This window comes from Jaculus jaculus, chromosome 8 (assembly GCF_020740685.1).
Source record: "Jaculus jaculus isolate mJacJac1 chromosome 8, mJacJac1.mat.Y.cur, whole genome shotgun sequence".
NCBI lineage: Eukaryota > Metazoa > Chordata > Mammalia > Rodentia > Dipodidae > Jaculus > Jaculus jaculus.
Genome location: NC_059109.1, coordinates 130,838,247 through 130,856,817, shown reverse-complemented (window position 1 = coordinate 130,856,817; position 18,571 = coordinate 130,838,247). Strand labels below are relative to the sequence as shown.

Below are 18,571 nucleotides of genomic sequence, written 5' to 3'. Positions count from 1 at the left end.
TTCCACTGGCATTGAGAACGCATACTACCAAGACCTGTTCTTCCTGCAGCCTTAGAGATGGCATGAGCTATTCTAATGTTAACCTCTTTGCCCTCATGTGCCCCAATTCTGCCCACTTTCCTTATTTTGTCTTATTTCAATAACCAATAGGGACAAAAGAAGACCTGGTGTAATGGTGCACACCTGTGATAGCATCACTTTAGAGGTAGACGTGGGAGGATCAGGGGTTTGAGGACAGCCTGGGCTACATGAGACCCTGTCTCAAAACTATAAACCCAGCCAGGAGTGGTGGCACACACCTTTAATCCCGGCACTTGGGATGCAGAGGTAGGAGGATCGCTGTGAGTTCGAAGCCACCCTAAGACAACACATTGAATTCCAGGTCAGCCTAGACTAGAGTGAGACCCTACCTTGAAAAACCAAAAAAAAAAAAGAGGCAGAGGTAGGAGGATTGCTATAAATTCGAGGTCACCCTGGAACAACATAGTGAATTCTAGGCCAGCCTGGGCTAGAGTGAGACCCTACCTAAATTAAAAAAAAAAAAAAAATCGCTGGGCGTGGTGGCGCATGCCTTCAATCTCAGCACTAGGGAGGCAGAGGTAGGAGGATCACTGTGAGTTTGAGGCCACCCTGAGACTACATAGTGAATTCCAGGTCAGCTTGAGCTACAGTGAGACGTTACCTGGAAAAACCAATTAAAAAAAAAAATCAGTGATAGCCAGGTATGGTGGCACATGTCTTTCATCCCAGCACTCTGGAGGCCAAGGTAGGAGTATCTATCTCCATGAGTTGGAGGCCAGCCTGGGACTACAGAGTGAATTCCAGGTCAGCCTGGGCTAGAATGAGACCTAATCTTGGAAAACAAAAACAAAACAAGAAACAATAATAAATGATGAAAGATGGCCTTAAAGGCCAAATTTTAAAATATTATAAACGATGGTTCTGTCTTTAGAGAAAAGTGGTGGGACATTTAAAGGGGGGGGAAAGGATTGCCTTATAAAAAGAGCAACCAAGGAATAGCTGGGAGCTGTGCGTCCCTTCAGGACAGGAATGTCCCTTTCCTTTTCATGGGAAACGCAGACCCTGAGTCCCTGGGTCCACAATGACTTCCCCAGATGTAAGTCCAGTGTCAGGATTCTCAGAGGCCTCAAGAGGACCCGGGCATGTTTGTTTGTTTTGTTTCATTTGTCTTAGTAAGGTTTAGGACACACCCAAGTGGGTCAGATAATCACCAACTCTAACAAATGGTGGCCACCTCTGGGCACCCATTTGTCCCCTTCACGCGCGCAGTCAACCGTGACTTTATGTTTTGTGTGAGGAGGACGTGGTGACCACAGCCACGGGAACCCATTTTGTTTATGTTTTATAAAACATCCATTGCTCTGTTGCGCCTATATAACCGCATATGGACGGATACACTGCTGTTTACACAACAGTAACACCTTGCGCAGATGCCGGTCACTTCACCCTTGCAGCCATTGCGACCATCGTCCATCTCCATGTGCTCAGCGTTCGCCACCCTTTCCCAAGGCTGTCAGGTTCCACTGTGGCTGTCCCTAACATCGTCAATTCCCACACCCTGAGGACCTTTGGTCATATTTTTAGTGGGGAAGTTTTTTTGTTGTTTCCCCCCACACACACAAACATACTTTTGTGTTGTTGTTTTTCTTCGAGGTAGGGTCTCACTGTAGCTCAGGCTGACCTGGAATTTACTATGTATTCTCAGGGTGACCTCGAACTCACAGCCATCCTCCTACTTCTGCCTCCCAAGTCCTGAGGTTAAAGGCGTGCGCCACCATGCCGGGCTCCTTTCGGTGGGGGAGGAGTTTTTGTTTGTTTGTTTTTAAGATAGGGTCTCACTGTAGCCCAGGCTGACCTGGAACTCGCTCTGTAAGTCGCAGGCTATCCTCAAACTCACACTGATCCTCCTACCTCTGCCTCCTGAGTGCTGGCCTTAAAGACGTGAAAATACAGAGTGAATTCCAGATCAACCTAGTCTAGAGTAAAACCCTACCTCAAAAAATAAAATAAAGCAAAAATCAGTGTGTTGAAGGTTGTGCATAGGTCCTAAGCAAATACACCACCATTGTATCGAAGAAATTAGGGTACCTTCAGGTTTTGGTTCACAGGAGGGTCCAGAATCCAATTCCCATCAAGTATTGATTGATGACTGATAAATAAATGAGCCAGGCAGGGTGGCACATGCCTTTAATCCCAGCAATCAGGAGGCAGATATAGTAGGATCGCAGTGAGCTCAGGGCCACTGTGGGACTCCATAGTTAATTCCAGGTCAGCCTGAGCTAGAGTGAAACCCTACTTTGAAACACAAAACAAAACAAAAAGGGCTGGAGAGATAGCTTAGTAGTTAAGGCACTTGCCTGCAAAGCCAAAGGATGCAGGTTCAATCCTCCAGTACCCACATAAGCCAGATGCACAAGGTGGCATGTGTGTCTGGAGTTTGTTTACAGTGGCTGGAGGCCCTGGCACATCCAGTCTCTCTCCCTCACCCCACCTCTCTCTCTTTCTGACTCTTTCTCACTCTCTCTTAAATAAAAATATATTTTTAAAAAGGGGAGCCAGGCATGGTGGAGCACACCCTTAAATCCCAGCCCTCGGGAGGCATAGGTAGGAGAATCAGCATGAGTTTGAGGCCACCCTGAGACTCCATAGTGAATTCCAGGTCAGTCTGGGCCAGAGTAAGACCCTACCTCAAAAAACCCAAAATAAATAAATAAAAAATATAAATAAAAAGGGACTGGGGAAATGGCATAGCGGTTAAGGCATTTACCTGTGAGACCTAAGGACCCTCGTTCAATTCCCCAGGACCCTCTTTCTCTCTCACTTTCTCTTAAATAAATATACATTTGTTAAAGATTTTATTTATTTTTATTTATTTATTAGAGACAGAGAAGGCGCATGCCAGGACCTCTAGCCACTGCAAACAAACTCCAGATGCATGTGCCACCATGTGCATCTGGCTTACCTGGGACATGGATAATTGAACCTGGGTCCTTAAGCTTCGCAGGCATGTGCCTTAATTGCTAAGCCATCTCTCCAGACCTTAAAGTAACATATTTAAAAAAAAAAAAAAAAAAAAAAGGAGGACCACTGTGTCCACCCTCCCGTGAACAGACCTGAAGGCCGTCCCTAGCCTGAGAGAGGGCAGAGGGGAGTGCGGTCATCACAGGGCTTGCAGCGGTGCGGGCTGGGGGCGTGGGGACCCACACCTCATCTGTGAGCTGCGCTCTACTCCAGCTCAGTTGTCCACTGACGTCCTCACTTGAGGGAGACAGAGGCTTCCTCCTGCTCCTTCAGGTGAGCTCGCCAAGCAGATCTGTAAAACTAAAAACAATTTTTATTGACAACTTCATAAATGTCAACAATATGCCATAATCAAGATCCCCTCCGTCTCAGCTCAGCACCCTCTCTTTTCTCACTCCTGAATCCACCCCCTCCACCGAATCCTTTTTTTTTTTTTTTGGTGTTTTAAGGTAGGGTCTCACTCTAGCCCAGGCTAACCTAGAATTCACTATGTAGTCTCAGGGTGGCTTCGAACTCACAGCAGTCCTACTTCTGCCTCCCAAGTGCTGGGATTAAAGGCGTGTGCCACCAATATGTCCGGAGTAAATAGTATTATTTTTTAATATGGCATATTTCGGGGCTGGAGAGATGGCTTAGCGGTTAAGTGCTTGCCTGTGAAGGCGAAGGACCCCAGTTCAAGGCTCAATTCCCCAGGACCCACATTAGCCAAATGTACAAGGGGGCGCACGCGTCTGGAGTTTGTTTGCAGCGGCTGGAGGCCCTGGCGCGCCCATTCTCTCTCTCTCTCTCTCTCTCTCTACCTCTTTCTCTTTCTCTCTGTCACTCTCAAATAAATAAATTTAAATAAACAAATAAAAAAATTAATATGGCATATTTTCTTTTCTTTCTTTTTTTAGGTTGTAATTATATTTAATACTATTTACCAGGCGTGGAGCACTTGTCCCAAGGATGCTGTTTTGTATTTTTTTGTTTGTTGTTTGTTTGTTTTGAAAAAATATTTTTTGGGAGCTGGAGAGATGGCTTAGTGGTTATGACATTTGCCTGAGAAACCTAAGAATACAGGTTCAAATCCCCAGGACCCATGTAAGCTGGATGCACAAGGTGGCATATGCATCTCAAGTTCATTTGCAATGGCTAGAGGTCCTGGCATGCCCATTCTCTCCCTCTCTCTCTCTCTTTCATAAATAAATAAAATGTTTAATAATATTTAAAAAACATTTTTTGATAACTCCATAACTATAGACAGTAAACCACGATAATTCCCTCCCCTCCCCACTTCCCCTTCAGAAATCCACTTCCATTGTTAATTAGTCTCCCTTTTATCTTTATGTCATCATCGTTTCCTCCTGTTATGAGGCTCCTGTGTAGATAGTACAGGCAACCAGGAGGTCATGAGAGGTCATGGATATCCAGGCCTGTTTGTGCCTGGAAGAATCCATTTTAAGCAGTCCCAACCTTCCTTTGGTCCTTACATTCTTTCTGCCACCTCTTCTGCAATGGACCCTGAGCCTTGGAGGGTGTGATAGAGATGTTTCAACGCTGAGCGCTCCTCTGTCACATCTTCTCAGCACCATGGTGCCTTTTGAGTCATCCCAGGGTCACTGCCATCTGAAAACAGAAGCTTCTCTAAGCAAAAGTAAGAGTAGCACTAATATATCGGTATTAAGAGAATACTAAAAGAGGTGGGGAAGTTTGGTGTGCATAATATTTGCATTTAGCCAGACACCAGCAGACAGGGGTTTATAACTTCCCCTGTCATAGGTTTTCAGTACCAGGCATATATTCTGTCCCATGGAGTGGGCCTCTCGTCCAGTTAGAGAGCAGCTCATTCCCCCCATAACAGATATGTCACTATTGCACCTGTTGCCTCTTTTGGCCTAACTGGCCAAACTTAAGGCTTATAACGTCCACGGTTGTTTATCTCCACTGATGACTTCTCTCTCCCATAGAGCTGCATGCAGTGTAGCTTTTTCCAGCTTTCTATCAGCCTGTCTACAGGGAGGAAGTTTTCAGCTCAGCCCCGACTTGATTCCTCAGTGACCTTGCAACACAAGCATGTGAAATGTTCAGCAATAAGGTCTTACCATCTATTCCTGGTAGGAAACCAAGAGCCTTTTCAATGGCTTGTAACATTTTGGGGGCATCAGGGACCTCCCTGGCCACCAACTCACTGAAAGGTATCCCATCTCTGGCATTGAAACTTTACTAATAATAATCTATAGCTTCTAGGTGTTCCATTGTCCAAAAAAAGTAGATTTTGGGCTGGAGAGATGGCATAGTGGTTAAGAGATTTGCCTGCAAAGCCAAAGGACCCAGGTTCAATTCCTCAGGCCCCACGTAAACCAGTTGCACAAGGCGGCATATATGTCTGGAGTTCATTTACATTGGCTGAAGGCCCAGGCATGTCCATTTACTCTCTCTCTCCCTCTTTCTGTCTCTCAAATAAATAAAATTAAATTAAAAAAATTTTAAGCCAGGCGTGGTGGCGCACGCCTTTAATCCCAGCACGTGAGAGGCAGAAGTAGGAGGATCGCCGTGAGTTCAAGGCCACCCTGAGACTCCATAGTGAATTCCAGGTCAGCCTGGGCTAGAATGAGACCCTACCTCAAAAAACCAAAAAGAAAAAAAAAAAAATTTTTTTTTAAGATGTCAGACATGGTGGCACACGCCTTTAATCCCAGAATTTGGGAGGCAGACATAGGGGGATTGCCATGAGTTCAAGGCCACCCTGATTACAGATTGAATTCCAGGTCAGCCTGAACTAGAGCAAGAATGAGACCCTACCTCACAAAAACAAAACAAAAAACAAAAAAATTTAAAAAGATCAGGGGCTGGAAAGATGGCTTAGCAGTTAAAGCATTTGCCTATAAAACCAAACCATCCTGGTTCAATTCTCCATGACCCACCAGATGCACAAGGAGGTGCATGCATTTGGAGTTCCTTTGCAATGGCTGAAGGCCCTGGTGCACTCATTCTCTCCCTCTCTCTCTCTCTCTCTCTCTCTCTCTCTCTCTCTCTCTGCCTCTCTCTCTCTCTGCCTCTTTCTCTTTCTCAAATAAATAAATAATAAAATATATTTTTAAAAGATTAAATATCCAGGCTGGGCTAGAGCAAGACCCTACCTCGAAAAAAAAGACATTAAATATCAAAAAAGTAGGTTTCCATGTGGCTTATTCATAATATAAATTTTGATAACCCTCCCCACCCTTCCTTTCCTCACCTTTCCTCAATCTCTTCCCCTGACCTCACTTAGGCCATTCCACCCCTAGTAATCTGTTTTTCTATTTACATATATGCAATACCATCCCTTTAAGTCTTACCCTCTCCTCCTTCCCTTAAAGCCCCTTTCTAGTTTAGTGGACTCTGATACCCATTTTTACCCCAACTCATATAAAAGTCTAAATTTTGTAGCTAGGATCCACATATGAGCAAGAACATGTGACATTTGGCTTTCTGGGCCTGGGTTACCTTACTTAGTATTATCCTTTCCAGATCCATCCATTTTCCTGCAAATTTCATAACTTCATTTTTCTTTACCCATGAGTAGAACTCTGTTGTACCAATGTGCCACATCTTCATTATCCACTCATCAGTTGAGGGACATCTAGGCTGGTTCCATTTCCTAGATATTGTGAATAGAGCAGCAATAAACATGGTTGAGCAAGCACCTCTAAGGAAGTGATAAGAGATAAGACCTTAGGATATATGCCTAGGAGTGCTGTCGCTGGGTCATATGGTAAATCTGAGTTTAGTTGTCTCAGGAACCTCCACACTGATTTCCACCATGGCTGGACCAGAGTACATTCCCACCAGCAGTGTAGAAGGGTTCCTCTTTTTCTGCATCTTCACGAGCATTTATTGTCATTTATTTTCTTGATGCTAGCCATTCTGAAGGGGTGAGATGGAAGCTCAATCTAGTTTTAATTTGCATTTCCTGAATGGATTTTTTTTTTTTTTTTTTTTTTTTAATGAGGTAGGATCTCTGACCCAGAACTGACTCTGTATTCCCAGGCTGGCCTTAACTCACAGTGATCCTCCTACCTCAGCCTCCCTAAATGCTGGGATTAAAGGTGTGTACCACCACACTCAGACCAGCTCCTTTTTTTTTTTTGTTTTTTTTTGGTTTGTGGAGGTAGGGTCTCTCTGGCTCAGGCTGACCTGGAATTCATTACCTATGTAGTTCTCAGGGTGGCCTCGAACTCAGGTTGATCCTCCTACCTCTGTCTCCTGAGTGCTGGTATTAAAGGCGTGCACCACCACATCCGGATCCTTTTATTTTTTTTTTTTTTAGTATTTAATATTTTTTTCATTTTTATTTTTTGAATCCCTTATTTCCAACTAGTCTTCTAACCAGTTCTTACCTGAATGTATAATAAGTACCAGGACTGTGAGAGAGGTCATGGCAGACAATGGAGAGAGAGGCAGGGAGAGGGAAGGGAGCAGAAAATAAGGGAGGGGAGAGAATATGCTCTGATTGGTCTAATAACAGGATTTTTTTTTTTCTTTTTTAGAGATTGGGTCTCATGTTGCCTAGGCCGACCTCTAACCTTGAACTCCTGATCTTCCGGCCTCAAGTGTGCTGGGATTGCAGGCGTTCACCACCACCCCTGGGCTGCGCAGTGCTGAAACTCTTAACTCCGGTGCAAGGACTACCTTAAGCTTCAGCAGAACTAAGGTGATGTCCATGGACAATGAAGGATACATGGGAAATCCCTTAAATAAAAATTCATTGTGCGGGGCGTGGTGGCGCACGCCTTTAATCCCAGCACTTGGGATGCAGAGGTAGGAGGATCACCATGAGTTCGAGGCCATCCTGAGACTCCATAGTGAATTCCAGGTCAGCCTGGGCCAGAGTGAAGGCCTACCTCGAAAAACCAAAAAAAAAAAAGTCATTGATTTTGGGGCTGGAGAGCTGGTTTAGCGGTTAAGGCATTTGCCTACAAAGCCAGAGAACCCAGGTTTCACTCCCAGGAGCCACGTAGGCCAGATGCACAAGGTGGCACATGCATCTGGAGTTCGTTTACAGTGGCTGGAGGCCCTGGTGCACCCATTCTGTCTCTATCTGCCTCTTTATCTCTCTGTCTCTTTCAAATAATAAAAATATTTAAGCCAGGTATGGTGGCACACGCCTTTAATCTTAGCACTCAGGAGGCGGAGGTAGGAGGATCACCATGAGTTCAAGGCCATCCTGAGACTACACAGTGAATTCCAGGTCAGCATGGACTAGAGTGAGACCCTATCTCAAAAAAAAAAAAAAAAAAAATTAAGTAAGAAATACACAGTTACAGTTTGTAGGAAATCAGCATACATTTATGGCTCGAGTTTTGCGAGTATTTTCTGTAGAAGGAGGGAATAAAATAAAATTTTTTTAAAAATTCTAACTCTGGACCTTGTGCATGCTAGGCAAACACTCTACCAACTGTACCCCAGCCCTCTCTCTGCAACATCCTATGTACACATTTTCTTTCTACAGATGGCTTAGCAGTTAAGGCGTTTGCTTGTGAAGCCAAAGGACCCCGGTTCTAGTCCCCAGGACCCATGTAAGCCAGATGCACTGGTGACGCATGAGCATGAGTCTGGAATTCCTTTATACTGGCTGGTGGACCTGGCATGCCCATTCTTTTCTCTCTCTCTCTCTCTCAAATAAATAAAATAAAATAAAATAAACACTGTTCTTACTTAAACTTTTTTTTTTTTTTTTTTTTTTGAGATAGGTTCTTGCTCTAGCCCAGGCTGACCTGGAATTCACTGTTTTCTCAGGGTGGCCTCAAACTCATGGTGATCCTGCCTCTGCCTCCAAGTGCTCAGATTAAAGGTGTGCACCGCCACGCCTGGCTTAAAATAAAAATTTTAGTTAGCATATAAAATAGCGGGTTTTCACACAGCCATGGTGGCACAAGCTTTTAGTTTCAGGACTCAGGAATCAGACAGAGTTAGGAGGGTTGCCGTGAGTTTGGGGCCACCCTGGAACTGCACAGTGAATTTGAGGTCAGCCTGGGCTACAGACCCTACCTTGAAAACCAACAACAATAATGGGTTTCATTAAGACATTTTCTTTTTTATTAATTTTTATTTTTTTGGTTTTTGAGGTAGGGTTTCACTCTAGCCCAGGCTGACCTGGAATTCACTCTGTATTCTCAGGGTGGCTTCAAACTCAGGGCAATCCTCCTACCTGTGCCTCCCGAGTGCTGGGATTAAAGGTGTGTACCACCACTCCCGGATCAAGACATTTTCTTTCTTTTGTTTTTCTTTTTAAATTTTTTATTTTATTTTATTTTATTTTATTTTATTTTATTTTATTTTATTTTATTTTATTTTATTTTATTTTATTTTATTTTTTGGCTTTTCAAGGTAGGGTTTCACCCTACCCTGGGCTGACCTAGAATTCACTATGAAGTCTCAAGGTGGCCTCGAACTCACAACAATCCTCCTACCTCTGCCTCCCGATTAAAGGCGTGTGCCGCCACACCATCCAAAACAGGAAGTTCTTGCTCTCTACCCAAATTTAGTGCCTGTGGGCTGTCCCTTCCTGCATCAGCACTCTTCCTGGGGCTGCCAACCCATTAGGCTGGAGAGATGGCTTAGTGGTTAAGGTGTATGCTTGCGAAGTCTAATGATTCAGGTTTGGTTCTCCAGGTCCCATGTAAGCCAGATGCACATGGTGGTGCCTGTGTCTGGAGTGGTTTGCAGTGGCTGGAAGCCCTACAGCACCCATTCTCACTCACTCTCTCTCTCTCTTCCTCTGTCTCTAATAAATAAATAAAAATAAATCTTTTTTAAAAAATTATAGGGCTGGTCTAGCCATTGTGGAAATCAGTGTGGAGGTTCCTAAAAAAGTTAAAGATTGATCTACCATATGACCCAGCTATAGCACTCCTAGGCATATATCCTAAGGACTCATCTCATTTCCTTAGAAGTATGTGCTCAACCATGTTTATTGCTGCTTAATTCATAATAGCTGGGAAGTGTAACCAGCCTAGATGTCCCTCAACTGATGAATGGATAATGAACATATGGCACATTTATACAATGGAGTTATACTCAGCAGTAAAAAACAAAAAAGAAGTTATGAAATTTGCAGAAAAATGGATGGATCTGGAAAGGATTATACTAAGTGAGGTAACCCAGGCCCAGAAAGCCAAGCACCACATGTTCTTCCTCATATGTGGATCCTAGCTACAGATGATTGGGCTTCTGCATGAGAAGGAAAAAAAAAAAACTCAGTAGCAGAGGCTAGTAAGTTAAACAGGAGACATAAAGGGAAGAGAAAGGAAGGGAGGAGGGTACTTAATAGGTTGGTATTGTATATATGGAAGTAGAATGATTGAGATGGGGAGGTAATTTGATGGAAAATGGAATTTCCAAGGGGAAAGCGGGGGAGGGGGAGGGTAGTACCATGGGATATTTTTTATAATCATGGAAAATGTTAATAAAAATTGAGAAAATAATTAAAGGGCGGGAGGGATGGCTTAATGGTTAAAGCCTTTGCCTGCAAAGCCGAAGGACCCAGGTTCAATTCCCCAGGACCCACATTAGCCAGATGCACAAGGGGGCGCATGCATCTGGAGTTCATTTGCAGTGGCTGAAGGCCCTAGCACACCCATTCTCTCCCTGTCTCTCCCCCTCTTTCTCTGTCAAATAAGTGAATATAAAATATTTTTAAAAATTAAAGATCCAAGCATAGTGGCGCACGCCTTTAATCCCCCGCACTCGGGAGGCAGAGGTAGGAGGATCGCCTTGAGTTTGAGGCCACCCTGAGACTACATAGTGAATTCTAGGCCAGCCTGGGCTAGAGTGCGACCCTGCCTTGAAAAATGAAAAAAAAAAAAAAAAAAAGTACCCTCATAAAGTCAGATGCACAATGGGGCGCATGCATCTGGAGTTCATTTGCAGTGGATGGAGTCCCTGGTATGCTCATTCTCTTCCTCTATTTACCTCTCTTTCTCAAATAAATAAATAAAATTAAAAGAAAAAAGAAAGTAAAAATTCAGGTGCCTGGCCTCAGGAGGGAGTTAGTTCTTAGCCCACAATGGACCATTCTTTTTTTCCATTCCTTTCTATATTTACATAGAAATGCAGTCGAACAATGTGAAATAACACTGCTGGAAATACTAATTGTTCTGGAACTACTGCTGTTTTCATTTGTGTGTGTGTGTGAGATAGAATGCTGCTGTGTAGAGCAGGACTCAAACCTGCTGTGGTCCTCCTGTCACAGGCTAACTCCTGAGCACTGGGATTAGAGACACCATGCCACTATGCTGGAATTAAACTGTATTTTATTTATCTACTTATTTTTAATATTTTATTTTATGTTGTTTTTGTTTGAGAGAGAGGGAAAGAAAGAGAGAGAGAAAGGAGAGAGAATGAGTGTGCCAGGGCCACTGCAAATGAATTCCAGATGCGTGTGCCACCATGTGCATTTGGCTTACCTGGGTACTGGAGAATTAAACCTGGGTCCTCAGGCTTCAACAGGCAAGCACCTTAACTACTAAGCCATCTCCCCAGCTCTTTATTCATTCACTTATCTATTTGTTTATTTATTTATTTATTAGAGAGAGAATATGGGCATGACAGAGGCTCTTCCCTCTGGGGGAAAAAAAAACTCCAGATGCACTTTGTGCATCTGGCTTTATTTATTTGCAAGGAGAGAGAAAGATAGAGAGAATGGGCACACCAGGGCCACACCCTAGCTGTTCCAAAGACACTCCAGATGCATGCAACATTGTGGGCATCGGTGCCACCTGGACACTGGGGAATTGGACTCCAGCTGTCAGGGTCTCGCTGTAGCTGAAGCTGACCTGGAATTCACTATGTAGTCTCAGGGTGGCCTCAAACTCACAATGATCCTCCTACCTCTGCCCCAGGAAAACTGGGATTAAAATATAGGCTACTGGGCTAGAGAGATGGTTTAGTGGTTAAGCGCTTGCCTATGAAGCCTAAGGACTCCAGTTTGAGGCTCCATTCCCCAGGACCCTCATAAGCCAGATGCACAAGGTGGCACATGCATCTGGAGTTCATTTGCAGTGGCTAGAGGCCCTGGCAGGACCATTTTCTCTCTGTCTCTATCTGCCTCTTTTTTCCTCTGTTGCTCCCAAATAAATAAATAAAAATAAAAACACACACAAAAAATTTAAATATATGGGCTACCATGCCTGGCAATTTTCCTGGTTTTGAACATTATAATATGATTCTGTAGAATGTTAACATAAATGGAAAGGATGTAAAAGAATCTTGTGGCCAGGCATAGTGGCTCACGCCTTTAATCCCAGCATTTGGGAGGCAAACGCAGGAAGATCACTGTGAGTTCAAGGCTAGGCTGAGACTACAGAGCAAATTCCAGGTCAGCCTGGGATAGATCCAGACCCTACATCAAACAAAACAAAACAAAAAAAAAAAAAAAACCCTATAAATAAAAAAAATAGTGTAGGCAAGACCATCATAATAAGAGGAAATGATCATGATATCAAAATAAGAGAGACTGATTGAAAGGGGGAGGGGATATGATGGAGAATGAAGTTTCAAAGGGGAAAGTGGGGGGAGGGAAGGTATTACCATAGGATATTTTTTATAATCATGGAAGTTGTTAATAATAAAAAAAAAGTTGAAAAAAAAATAGTATAGAGCATGGTAGCTCATGCTTTTAATCCCAGCACTCTTGGGAGGCAGAGGTAGGAGGACTGCTGTGAGTTCAAGGCCACCTTGAAAGTAAATACTGAATTCCAGGTCAGTTTGGTGAGAGCGAGACCCTACTTGGAAAAGAAAAAAGGCTGAAGAGATGGCTTAGCAGTTAAGGCACTTGCCTGTGAAGACTTAGGACCCAGGTTTGATTCCCCAGTACCCATGTAAACCATATGCACAAGGTGGCACATGCATATGGCGTTTGTTTGCAGTGGCTGAAGGCCCCAGTATACCCATTTTCTCTCTGCCTCTTTCTGTCTCTCAAAATAAAGAAAATATTTTTAAAAATTTTTTTTTAATTTTTTATTTATTTATTTGAGAGCGACAGACACAGAGAGAAAGACAGATAGAGGGAGAGAGAGAGAATGGGTGCGCCAGGGCTTTCAGCCTCTGCAAACGAACTCCAGACGCGTGCGCCCCCTTGTGCATCTGGCTAACGTGGGACCTGGGGAACCGAGCCTCGAACCGGGGTCCTTAGGCTTCACAGGCAAGCGCTTAACCGCTAAGCCATCTCTCCAGCCCGAAAAATTTTTTTTAAAAATAAATAATTTTTTTGTTAAGTTCTCTTCCTGGCAGCCATACCATACAGATGAAATGAGACCATATACAGGTTCCTGGCACACACAAGTGTCTCCTCGGTCTGTCTGTGCCTGTAGATTTTGCTCAGGCTGCCCTGAGCTTATGGTTTTCCTGCCTCAGCATCCCAAGCTGGGACAATCAGCCTGCTCCACGGGGCCAGACGCACGGCACCGTCACCCCGTATTTCAACAGAGGTGACTAGGGGAATAGGTAGCGACCAGATCCGCAGAAACACCAGGCTCAGTTCCTGAGGCTGTTCAAGCATCTCTTTGTCTGCTACCTTGAAACAGCCCCAAAGCCCAGGCTTTTTGCAGGGCAAAGCTGGCCCATTTATTCTTCCTCTCTCAGCCGGTCTCCCTGTGTTTACACTACGCTGTGTTTAGTTTAATGCGCAGCCCGAGATTACCTCTAATACACATCCCCAGAGATGTTTATGGAAATTCCTTATAAGCAAACGGCTTTGTTTCCCCCGGAGTAGCTGCAGATAGAAAGCAGTGGTCACTTTTTTTTTTTTTTTATTGACACCTCGAGATGCCCCCCACCCCGTAGGGCTCTGTTACCCCCAGCCCACCCACGCTTCCACAGGAAGGAGCCACCCTACAAGGAGCTCTCACTTCTCACCCAGCCCCTAGCCGCTGTTCCAAAGCTAGAATGTGGACATGATTTTGACATTCGGGCTCGCTCCGCAGCTGCTGGTTTAGCCCGGGTAGATAGATGGAGGAAGGCAGAGATGAAAAGCACATGGTCTTTTGTATTTATGCCCCCACCGCGTCGCAACCCGCGCAGATGTACCACATGCTGCCTGAGCCAGGCACCTTCCTAAGCCCGGGGTTCTGAGCAGAGAACTTGGAGCCCTTGGTTATCAGATAAATCAAACCCTGATGGCAGAAGCAAGCCATTAATAAGGACATAAACATGATCACCCTTGAGGGCCCAGAGTGCTCCGACAGCATGTCCAACCTGCAGGTCAGGGGCTGCTGTGTCCCAGGATAGCTTTGAATGGGGCCCAACGCAGCTGTAGATGACAGCATCATGTCTCAGTGTCAAAGGTTGGACACCCCTGTGCTGTGAGGATAACATAAATGATGTAATGAAGAGTTGAAAAGGGGGCTTGGAGAGATGGTTTAGTGCTTGCCTGGAAAGCCAAAGGATCCAGGTTCGACTCCCCAGGACCCATGCACAAGAGGGCGCACATATCTGGAGTTCATTAGCAGGGGCTGGAGGCCCTGGCACACACATTCTCTCTCTCTCTCTCTCTCTCTCTCTCTCTCTCTCTCTCTCTCTCTCTCTCAATTGCCTATTTCTGTATCTCTGCCAGGCATCGTGGTGCACACCTTTAATCCAAGCACTCGGGAGGCAGAGGTAAGAGGATCATTGTGTTGGAGGCCACCCTGAGACTACATAGTGAATTCCAGGTCTGCCTGGACCAGAGAGAGACCCTACCTCAAAAATAAATAAATAAAAGTAAAATATATTTTAAAAAAGGATGGAGAGATGGCTTAGCGGTTAAGGTGTTTGCTTGCAAATCCAAAGGACCCTGGTTCAATTCCCCAGGACCCATGTTATCCAGATGCGCAAGGGGGTGCATGCATCTGGAGTTTGTTTGCAGTGGCTGTAGGGCCTGGCACACTCATTCTCTGTCTCCCTCTTTCTCTGTCAAATAAATAAATAAAAATAAATAAAATATTTAAAAAGTAAAAATTTATTTTTTTAAAAAAAGGGTTGAAAGGGGGTCTGGAGAGCTAGTTTAGTGGTTAAGGTGTTTGTCTGCGAATTTTAAGTACTCAGGTTTGATTCTCCAGTACCCACATAAACCAGATGCATCAGTTGGTGCATGCATTTGGAGTTTGTTTGCAGTGGATGGGTACACATTCTCTGTATCTGCCTCTTTCTCTCAAATAAAATCTTTTAAGAGACAAAGGGGGAAGTGGAGGAGGGAGGGCATTACCATGGGATATTGTTTACAATCATGGAAGTCGTTAATAAAAAAAAGAAGAAAATACAAGGTCGGGCGTGGTGGCGCACATCTTCAATCCCAGCACTTGGGAGGCAGAGGTAAGAGGATCACCCTGAGTTTGAGGCCACCCTGAGACTCCATAGTGAATTCCAAGTCAGTCTGGAGTGAGAATCCACCTCAAAAGAAAAAAAAAAAAGAAAGAAAGAAAAGAAAAAAGAGAAAACCTAAATAAATATATTTTTAAAAAAAAACTGAACAGAGGTTTGCAGATATGACTTAATGGTTAAGGTGTTTGCCTGCAAAGCCAAATGACTCAAGTTCAATTCCCCAGGATCCACATATACCTGATGTACAAAGTAGCACATGGATCCGGAGTTTGCTTGCAGTGGCTAGAGGCCCTGGAGCGCTTATTTTCTGTCTCTCTTTCTCTAATAAATAAATAAATAATTTTTTAAAATACTTAAGTTGGGCGTGGTGGTGCACACCTTAATCCCAGCACTGCCTAGAGGTAGGAGGATTGCTGTGAATTCAAGGTTAGTCTGAGACTACATAGGGAGTTTCAGGTCAGCATGGGCTAAAGTGAAATCTGACCTCAAAAATAATAAAATGATCATGGAAAATGTTAACAAAAATTGAGAAAATAAATAAATAAATAAAAATGGAAAAAAATAAAATGAAAAACTATAAAAGGAGTTGAAAGGGGCTTAAGAGCACTTCCTGTGCAAGCATAAGGGCCCGAGGAGGCCTCAGAGACCACGAACCCACATAAACAGCCTCCCAGGTCTGTAAACCCAGATGCATGGAGGAGCAGAGACCCAAGAATTGCTGGAGCTTGTCAAAAAGTGTCACAAACTGTGTTCAGTAAGAGAGCTTAGCTCAAACAAGACAGATAGAGGGGTTGGAGAGATGGCTTAGTGGTTAAGGTGCTTGCCTGCAAAGCCTAAGGACCCAGGTTCAATTCCCTAGTACCCACATAAGTCAGATGCACATGGTGGTACATGTGTCCGGAGTTCACGTGCAGTGGCTAAAGGCCCTGACATGACCTTTCTCTCTCTCTCTCTTTCTCTCTCTCTAATAAATAAAAAATAAATCTTTTTTTTTTTTTAAAGGGCTGGAGATGTAGCTCAGAGCTCAGAGATAGGACACCTAGCAAGTGTAAGGCTCTGATCCATCCTCAGTACTGCAAAATAAATAAGGAAGTGCACACCTGTTAGACTGTGTTGAGTTGTGACCATCAAAACAATGTTGAAACCATGGCCTTAAGATCTCAGAAATTCAGAACTAGGATCTTTATATCAGTAATCAACAGAACATGAGGTTATTGGAGTAGACTGATTATTATTGTTGTTGTCATTTTGTTTTTGTTTTTTGAGACAGGGTCTCTCTCTAGCTTATGCTGACCTGGAATTCACTATGTAGTCTCAGGGTGGCCTTGAACTCATGGCAGTCCTCCTACCTCTGCCTCCCCAGTGCTGGGATTAAAGGCGTGCGCCACCACGCCCCGCTCCAAAATACATACATACATACATATATATATATATATATATATATATATATATATATATATATATATATATATGTTTGGTTTTTTTTTTTGCTTATTTTTACTTATTTGAGAGCAACAGAGATTGAGAGAGAAAGAGGCAGATAGAGAGAGAGAGAATGGGCTCGCCAGGGCCTCCAGCCACTGCAAACCGAACTCCAGACGCATGCGCCCCCTTGTGCATCTGGCTAACGTGGGTCCTGGAGAATCGAGCCTCAAACCGGGGTCCTTAGGCTTCACAGGCAAGTGCTTAACCGCTAAGCCATCTCTCCAGCCCCAAAATACATATTTTTGTTTGAGGTAGGATCTCATGTAGCTCAGGCTGCTCTCAAACCCCCTGTGTAACAGAGGATGACTCACATCACTCAATTCTCTTGACTCTACCTTCCAAGTCCTGGGATCAGAGGCGTGCACCACCATGCCTGATATATTAGATGCTATGGAACAAACCAAGGGCTTTTCCTGTGTGCTGGACAAGCAACCTCGCCAGCTTCTGGCTTTCTTTCTTTTCTTTATTCTATGAGATTGTTTTTTGGCTCTTTTTGTTGTTGTTGTTAAAAATTCACACACAGAACTAGGCACTCGGGAGGCAGAGGTAGGAGGATCACCCTGAGTTCAAGGCAAGCCTGGGACTACATAGTGAATTCCAGGTCCGCCTGGACTACAGCGAAACTCTATCTCAGGAAAAAAAAAAAAAAAAAATTAACATACAGGACTAGAAAGGTGACCCAGTTAAAGGCGCTTGATTGCAAACCGTGATGCCCCAGGTTTGATTCCCCAATATCCATGTAAAGCCAGATGTACAAAGTGATGCATGGGTCTAGAGTTCCTTTGCAGTGGCAGGAAGCCCTGGGGCACCCATTCATATTTGCTGTGTATCTCTCTGTCTCTCTCCCCTTGCAAATAAATAAAAATAAAAGTAGGGGCTGGAGAGATGGCTCAGCGTTTAAAGTGTTTGCCTGCAAAGCCTAATGACCCAGGTTCAATTTCCCAGTACCCGGCGTAAAGCCCGATCCACAAAGCGACACATGCATCTGGGCATACCTTTAATCTCAGCACTCTGGAAGCTGACGTAGGAGGATTGCCATTCATTTATTCAAGGTGGATCTGGGTTACAGAGTGATTTCCATGTCATCCTGGGCTAGCCGGGCTTGGTGGCACACACCAGGGCTCGGGAGGCAGAGGCAGGAGGATCGCTGTAAGTTCGAGGCCACCCTGAGACTACATAGTGAATTCCAGGTCAGCCTGGGCTAGAGTGAAACCCTACCTCAAAACATGAAAAAATAAAAATAAGGAGGGCTGGGACAACCCCCGCAGGCCCCAAGCCTCACACAGACCCTTTTCTACATAGCAACACACAACAGCCTCTCTTCACTGCAAAAGGCCTGAGACCCTGGGGGGAAGCTATGCAGCTCAGGTGGAAGCTGTCCAGGGAGAGGCATTACCAAATCATCTTGGTTCCTGTGTCCACCTTGATTCCTTTAAGAAATCAATTTTGCTGGGCGTGGTGGTGCACGCCTTTAATCCCAGCACTTGGGAGACAGAGGTAGTAGGATTGCTGTGAGTTCAAAGCCACCCTGAGACTATATAGTGAATTCCAGGTCAGCCTGGGCTAGAAGGAGATCCTACCTTGAAAAAAACAAAAAAATAAATAAATAAATAAATTAAATTAAATTAATTTTTAGCCAGGTTTGGTGGTGCAAATAGAATTAAAAAGAAAGGCTGGGGGTATGGTAGCTCTCACTTTTTATTAATTTATTATTTATTTATAG

At 44.2% G+C, this 18,571-nt stretch overlaps 1 pseudogene; it reads right to left on the bottom strand.

The window, feature by feature from the left end:
• The window catches only part of LOC105945096, a 28,334-nt pseudogene extending 26,833 nt beyond the window's left edge, over window positions 1–1,501 (bottom strand).
• Between the last annotated feature and the right edge of the window lie 17,070 nt (window positions 1,502–18,571).